Source organism: Aedes aegypti, chromosome 2, assembly GCF_002204515.2.
Source record: "Aedes aegypti strain LVP_AGWG chromosome 2, AaegL5.0 Primary Assembly, whole genome shotgun sequence".
Taxonomy (NCBI): Eukaryota; Metazoa; Arthropoda; class Insecta; order Diptera; family Culicidae; genus Aedes; species Aedes aegypti.
In genome coordinates, this window is record NC_035108.1 from 181,738,705 (window position 1) to 181,747,090 (window position 8,386).

The following is an 8,386-nucleotide window of genomic DNA, read 5'->3' on the forward strand; positions in this document are numbered from 1 at the left end:
GAACACATTTCCTGGTTCCAACGCCTCAACAAAAAACGCCCGAACGACATTACACATCGTGTGCAATACATCCTGTCTGCTTATGTATTGGTTACACCTTTCCATTCCTCCTCATCGATGCGCAATTAAAGAAAAAAGTACATAACCAAGGTTTTTTCATTTCCCATCTCTTTTCCTTCAAACCCCAAAAATTCCCCGCGGTGAAGGAAGCCCAAGCAGCAACGTGCATTCGAGATCCCATCACGCACCCGGGGCATTATTCAGCTTCTCTATGTGTTTTTTTTTCGTTCGAACAAGACGGAAAAGACGTTTCCAGTGATTCTGAAATGAAATTCGATTCCAATCTGGAGGAGGAGAGAAAGAGAAAACTTTTTTTACGGATCGATTTGTGTCGGTTGCCCAGGCCGCTGGGACAATGATGACGCACGGTCGGTACCTTCGACGATAGGTTATTCATTCTACGATGAGTAATCGTTCCCCTGAGATAGTGAAATTTAAAGGTACTGCGTAATGGAACGATGGAAGCGGCGGTGGTGCGGTGACAGCGTTCAATTCAACGTGATGAATTAATTTGGTATTGATAAATGAGATCTATAGAGAGTTAGATAGCGGCCCAGATATTTAGCTGTAGCGGTAAAAGTTCAACTATTTAGCAAGACCAGGCTGAGGGTGACGGGCTCACATTCCTTCCTGCCGAGACACTTTCTTCACTTCCTAGGGCTAGGACATAGGACGTTAATGCTTACTGTGGATGAAGTGCACTTTAAAGGAAGCTTCACACTAGACAGCACTAGCATGCAACGCCCAGTGGTACAGTCCGAAACGTTCTGGAGCCGAGAAACAAGGAATGTTTCCGGAGAAATGGTGCCGAAGACATATTCAACGTGATCAGGCGGAAGGATCTACTCAGGAATTTGGACAGCAATCAATAACGTACACGAGGATATAAAGTTCACCAATAAGGAGGAAGAACGTTCATCGTTCAACTTCAAAATCTATAGGAAGCCTACAAACACTCAGCGAGTCCGCTCTTACACAATGAATCATTCGGTCCTGCACAAGATGGCAGCTAGTCACCACATGGCTACAGAATGCAGACTCAACCTCTCAGCAAAGACAGAGCAATTAAGGAACTAAAATTTCCTAGACATTAAGGATCAACGGATACAAGAAAAGACTGTACACCGACAGGAAGATATGTTAGCAAACCTGTAGTATATTTACGAGACTCACCCCATCGCTGAACCCATGAAGAGAGTCTCCGTTCCATACGTCAAAAATATCACCAACCAGCCGTGCCCAAAGGTATGGAATTTTGAAATCTATTTACTGCCCTCCAGCGGAGACAACCGACTCAAGACCTCGTTAGATTCTACAAAGGATCCGATGAATAAGGCTGGCAAAATTAGTGGTCCTCAGTGCAACAAGGTCTACACGTTAGTCAAACAAAGCGATCTTTCGATGTTAGATACAAGGAACACTTGGCGTAAATAGGACGTAACAAGTAAACGCTGTCACTTATTCACTTATTGAGCTTCTCGAGAATTTTTAGCATTTCGATCACTTCCTCTTTACTAGTTGGCCACATTGCGAATCTTTTCTCAAAACCGCAGACCACCAAATAAGTTGCACGCCGATCGATTATGCGTCGAGTTGTGGGTCGATCAAAACGATTTCAATCGCTTGCAACTTTAAACACACGAAGGTACGAACAATTTTATTCCATATGTTTTGTATCGATAAACCAATTATGATCGCTCTCCAGTTTAGGACTTGAAACCTAAAAGTGAGTCACTTCCTCGGCGAGATATTTTGACATATCTTTATTTAATTTTTGGCTGGCGCACAACTCGGCGCATGGGCCACCGGCGCGCAACTTGTTGGACAGTCTGCGGATTTAAGTAAAGATTCGCAATACTTTAACTTTAACACTTCACCTCACTTTTGCAAAAGAAAAAATTAAATACAAAAAATCACTAGTAAAGTGAGCAAATACCTTCAAACTCTAATATGTTGCTTATCTTGGCAGATAGACCTATTTCGTCTGCGACTTACAGACTTCTTCAATTTCGAGTGCTCTACTCCTATGATGATTTTGACGTCGTGGCTTGAGCAGCTGTCATACTCGCGTTCGAGCTGCGCGTAAAAATCGTCTTTATCATCATCAGTGCTTCCGGAGGGTTCCGGGTCATTTATCCGAATGCCATGTGGCCGAATGCCGTTTGGCCGAACACCATTTAGCCGAAAGGGTCATTTGGCCGAACGCCATTTGGCCGAATGCCGATTGGCCGAAATTGAAAACAAAAGTGAACTACAGTTAGCATGGATTTATGATGAATTCTAATGAACTTATTCAGCTTATTCATAAAAAAGATAAATCATCATTGATATACATAAGCTTTTTAGTGTTAGTTGAAGAAACAGTCAGTGCTGAAAGATCCTAAATGTAAGCAGTTGTTCACTTCGATGCCAGCGGTAATAGTCACCAGCAGATGTTTTGGCATCGCGTCTGTAGTTAGCTTTTGACAGTAATTAAAACGGTTTAAAACTTATTCGGTCTTCTGCTGGATCGGTTTGCTTCGATTTCTCGAACCGTGCTAAGTAATATATGTCATAATTATGGCATCAACAAGTCTTGGCTTCTTCTTTTCAAAACGGAGAAACAGTGTGCTTCATTGACGTAAGTGTTCGTCGAGTCGTTAATTTCTATACTCAAGCGACTGTGCAGTGTTCAGTTCTCATGTTGTAATCTTAATCTTGGAGGAGAATAACATCTCACTTAAGTTAACCCTTGAGCTAAAAAAATATGTTTTGAATAAAACTTATTATAAGCTTTAATTCCAATAACTATGAAAAACATTTCTCTCTTGAAAGAAAAGCCTATGAGAAGGAAAAATCTCTTATGAAAATTTAAGCAAATGTAATGCATATAATCATTTCATCAGTACAACTACAAAGAACTACCGATTTTTTAAAGAAGGAAAAAATCCCAATTAAAATATAAGCTAAACTATTACCGATAGTAATGGAACCAGTATAACTCGAAAGAATAGCCTTTGTTTAAAAGAAGGAAAAATTTCCGATGAAATTATTAAAAACACTTGAAACTTTATTACACCGTTGGTAATCCAGTGGCGATTCAATCATCACCTCAGAGTCTTGACGCGAAGTGTGTTGTTCACAGCTTCGTCCTGAATTAAAGGTATAACATCGATCCTCTTGGAGCTCATATAGTGGCAAACATGACGTCAAGTCACATCATAAAAATCGACATATTAATTAGCTTATCAGTTATTGGGTCACACTTATGAATCCTAAACATCAGCGTTGTAGCAATTTTTTTGTTCATGATTCGGCCAAACGGCATTCGGCCAAATGACCCTTTCGGCCAAATGGCATTCGGCCAAATGGCGTTCGGCCAAATGGCATTTGGCCAAACGGTGTTCGGCCAAATGGCCGGACACCACGAGTGATGCCTATGCACGTTGATTATGCTGAAGTTGAAGAACCGGCCTTTGATCCTTACCTTGCACATTCTCTCATTGATCGGCCACAATCCGATCACGCGCCTCTGAAAATCACCCATCACTATAAAAGCTGTTCCCAGCTCGTGTGTGTTGCCGCAGCCCTGGTACACACTGGAAAAAAATTGAACTTTAAATCAAAATAAAATTAAAAAAAAAACTAAACAGTTTAAAAAGCAGACTAAATGATTTTCGCCTGGTAGCTTCTAAGCTTTGTTTAGGAGTCGACTAGTGTGGTCTAGTATAACTTTGATAAACACACTATCATGTATAAGAAAACTAAAACCCATAAAAAACAGCGTGAAGCTGAGAATATAACAAAAAACGGTATTTATTTCAATATAAGTATATTTGTATGAACACTAATGAAAAAAATATATGTATTTCACAACAATATTGGGTTTCGGGATCGGAACATTAGTTTCTCTCTCGCCGTATGCTTTGCCCAGCGGATGAACGCCTTAAGTTTGCTGTTTCTGGTAGTGGTTTATTATGGCATCTTCTGCCTGCTTCTAAATCCCTGAAGAAGAGTGTGGATATCCATCGGGAATCACTATTTGATCAATCCGAGCTTTATCTGCACAATAAAACCTTTATTTAACTATGTCTCCTAAGTAATCAATTGAACCTCGATTAAACTAGCCATCCGAAATCATTTTGAATTTTGAAATATGAAAGAACAGCCTATGATCAAAAGAAGGAACAATCTCTTATAAAAAAAACCAAGCAAGTGTAATACAAATAATTATTATATCAGTATAGTTAGTGTATGATCTACTTATCAAATGGTTATTGGATTAAGTTTTTCTAATTCATCCAAATAATAATTTAAATATTATAAATTGGAATGTTCGTTCTCTGAATGGTAAAGAGGACGAGCTGTTTAATTTTCTTACGGTTAATAACGTGCATATAGCAGTTATTACCGAAACGTATTTAAAACCTGGATCTAAACTCAAACTGTTTATCGTAATGATCGACTTGATGGGGCATGTGGGGGAGTTGCAATCATCATTCATAGGCGTATAAAACATCAACTGTTTTCATCATTTGAAACTAAAGTTTTTGAAACTTTAGGTGTTTCTGTTGAAACACAGGGTGGTAAATTTACTTTCAAAACAGCCTATTTGCCTTTTCAATGCTCTGGGCAGCAAGTTAATTTGCTCCAAACTGACTTGCGAAAATTGACTCGCGATAAGTCAAAATGTATTGTCATTAGTGACTTTAATGCCAAACATCTCTCATGGAATAATTCACAAAGTAATTCCGACGGCAGAATTTTATTTGATGAGTGCTCTCCAGGATATTTCTCTATTCAATACCCTGATAGCCCTACATGTTTTTGCTCTTGTAGAAATCCATCTACGATTGATTTGGTCTTAACCGACTCTAGTCATCTTTGTAGCCAGCTGGTCACTCATGCTGATTTTGATTCTGATCATGTCCCTGTTACATTTCAAATTTCCCATGAAGCGATTCTCAATCCTTTCAGCTCCACTTTCAATTATTTTCGAGCCGACTGAAATATATATATGAAACATATATTGACTCTAATCTTGATGTTAACATTTCTTTATATTGACAATGCTCTTGAAACTTTAACGAATTCCATTGTTGAAGCCAGGAGCATTGCAATACCAAAATGTGAATCCGTGATTATGGACGATTATCTTAAACTCTTGAACCGTATTAAAAACGTGAGGGGAAGGTAATTTCAACGAACTCGCAATCCTGCTACGAAAATTAATGGCAGGATCTGCAGAAAGAAATTAAAAAACAATTTTCACAATTCAGAAACAAACATTTTGACAATAAAATTTCTCAATTGGACCCTGGCTTTAAGCCCTTTTGAAAATTATCTAAAATTTTGAAAAAAAAAAAAACCAGAGGCCAATACCGGCATTGAAAGTATACTGAAATTGATTTTTATGTAAAATTGAAGAAAAAAGTACAGAAAAAGTTTTTGAAAAACCCCATAAGTGGGGCAAGTGAAAAGTTTATCATTTTGAACAGTAAATTCAAAAACTAACAGTTATATTCACGATTTCTATTACCTTTAACATTTGTTAAGGCGTTTCAATGAACAATAATATAAGTAACATGTAAACAAAGAAAATTTGATTCTTGTTACCGTAAGGATGCCATTCACCGCTCATTTAACAGCATTTCAACACAATAAATTTTGTCAAAAATCGGTTTTTCAATATTTTTGCAACTTTTTGCGCTAGACGCAAGATAAAACATTTGTTGTTGTAGAAAAGAAGTTGAAATGTGAACAACGTATAATGGCACCGAATAACATGTATGCCAATGATACATGTGTAGGGTGCCATTCACCGCTCATCCTAAGTATGATGCTCTATATACACAACAAGTTGGAATTAATTTACTTTCATTAGCTGGTTGTTATCTTTGTACTATAGTACAACAACATATTAAAGCGTGGCAGCTAAGAATCATTTTTGCCATTATAAAATCATTGTTCAACTCATGTTTACGGCCTTAAACAGCCTAAAATTATTTTTGTTAATAATGATAATGAATTTCATTCTGATACAATCCATTCTAGTATACTAAAACATGTTGATGATTTTTATTGCGAAAATTTGTTCAGATTTTTCAAAATATTTCAATAAGCGGTGAATGGAGCATGAGCGGTGAATGGCGTCCTTACGGTACCGTAATTTCGGGTGAAATTGATCACTTTTCACGGTTTTTCTTGTCTGATTTCTATAATGTTGACAATGCCAAACAACTGAATGCAGAAAAACAAGTATGAAGGTGAGCCTCATTGACTCAAGTACCGAAATTTTCTAACAAATGTAATTTTAGTGCTAAAAAATATGTCTAAAATAAAAAATCTGGAGATCTCATTTCGGGGTGAAATTGATCACTTATCAATTCCATTAGTGTAAGTTTTCAAAACAACTTTACTTAATAAATTTAAGCTCCCTGAATCCGAATATGCTTTCCAAATTCTTAACAAGACAATATTTACAGAAATAATGAATGTTTAAATTTCAAGAATAATGCAGAAAACGCCTAAATGTATGCAATTTCCTAAGGAATTTCCTGATATATAACAGAAATTCAATTATTTCAACCAAATCAACGAAATGGTACGAGTTTTGGTTATGAAATCTAGTTTGGGGATATATCTTCAGTATCCTCACAAACTTTCAGGATTATACCATGTCCAAATCCTTGTCTAGAACTAGAAGTTAATTGATGTTTGTCAACACTGCACCGTCCAAGATTTTGAAATTTTTCATTATTTTCATAGAAATAAACATTTTTGAACGCAAAAAACTTCACAACACACAATTTGGACATACTTACGACAAACAACGTTCATTCACTGCAGGTTACATTGATATTTGTGCTCCATTAGGAAGAAATAAAATCGAGTGACACAGTGATCAATTTCACCCAAATTTACGGTACTTGAATTCTTTTCCGTTCAGTTATGTTTGTTGAAATGTTTCGACTACATTATAACTGCAACATTTCTAATGTTAATGCTTACATCATGGGACAGCAATTGCATTTCTGTTCTGTAAAATTTCCACCGCTCATTATTTGTTTTTAATAAAATCGGAAATGACGTCGGATAACTCTTCAAAAGAAATCAAACGGAATCCTTCAATAAAGTATTTAGAAACTTTTTTATGTGGATACACCTATACCCCATTTTTTATGTTTTGAACTAGCTTTTCATAGACATTCCACAAGATTTCCGTGCGTTCTCTTATATTGGAACTTTTCAATCAACGTCTGCCTTTTAATCGGCTTTTCGAAGTAAACATATTAATATCGTAATATTTGGCAACCTTTTTTTAGAGAAGTTCCATGATTTGGCCATGATAATATCATTTTTGCAATTTCTCATCGTAATAGGCTGTTTTTCATCACGCCAATCTGTCATGAAACGGCCTACTTTCCTGCACTGAAGTATGCAGTGCGGGAATAGTCATTACCTAACTGAAACCAGTGCTGTAATGATTCATTACGCAACGCTTTCTCATTACGCAACTGTTTTGAGTTGCGTAATGAATCATAACACAACAATTTTTCAGAAATTGTGAAATGATGGTGAATGCATTCCGATATAATTTCTGATACCCTCAAGTGGTCTTCTACGAAATTGCAAAAAATGTTGTACGTAACTTGTTGCAGAACTCGATTTTTACAGCACTCGTCGCAATTATCCTACTCGGCAAGCCTCGTAGGATAAATTTACGACTCGTGCTGTAAAAATCATCATTCTGCAACTTGTTCCGTAAACTACTATTAACGCTTTGAGTATAGTGTTTCTTGAATTATTAGCACGTTCTGTTGTTCTATGATAATTGCGAACCTTTTATACTTATAGCTACCTAAAAAGAAAACACAAATTCAATCTCTAATGAAAAACTTTTCACTTGCCCCACGTGATTAGAAAATTGACAGTGTTTCAATTTAATTATTTTCAGGTGTATGTCAAATTAATTCTAAAACTTTTTTTATTGCAGTTTTATGCTGTCAGAGGGGACAACTTAGAAGCGGTACAGAAAATTATTTTCCGCAACTTTTTTTTACTGAAAATATTAAAATAAGATTGCACGCTGCCAACTTGTTACGGAGTGATAGTTGACAGGTTACCAATATTTCGCTCTATTATGCAATAATGGCTGAGAAATCTCAGAAATCTCTTACCTATCGTAATGTTCTCAATGGCCTCAAAGGCTTACGCATGAGTTTAAAACGTTAATTCACATATTCAGTTAAATATACCAATTATTTTCACTTACCCCATTTACCCACTTGCCCAGCGGTACCTTACAGAAACTTCCAGAAAATAGCTTATTATTCTTGGCTGATAT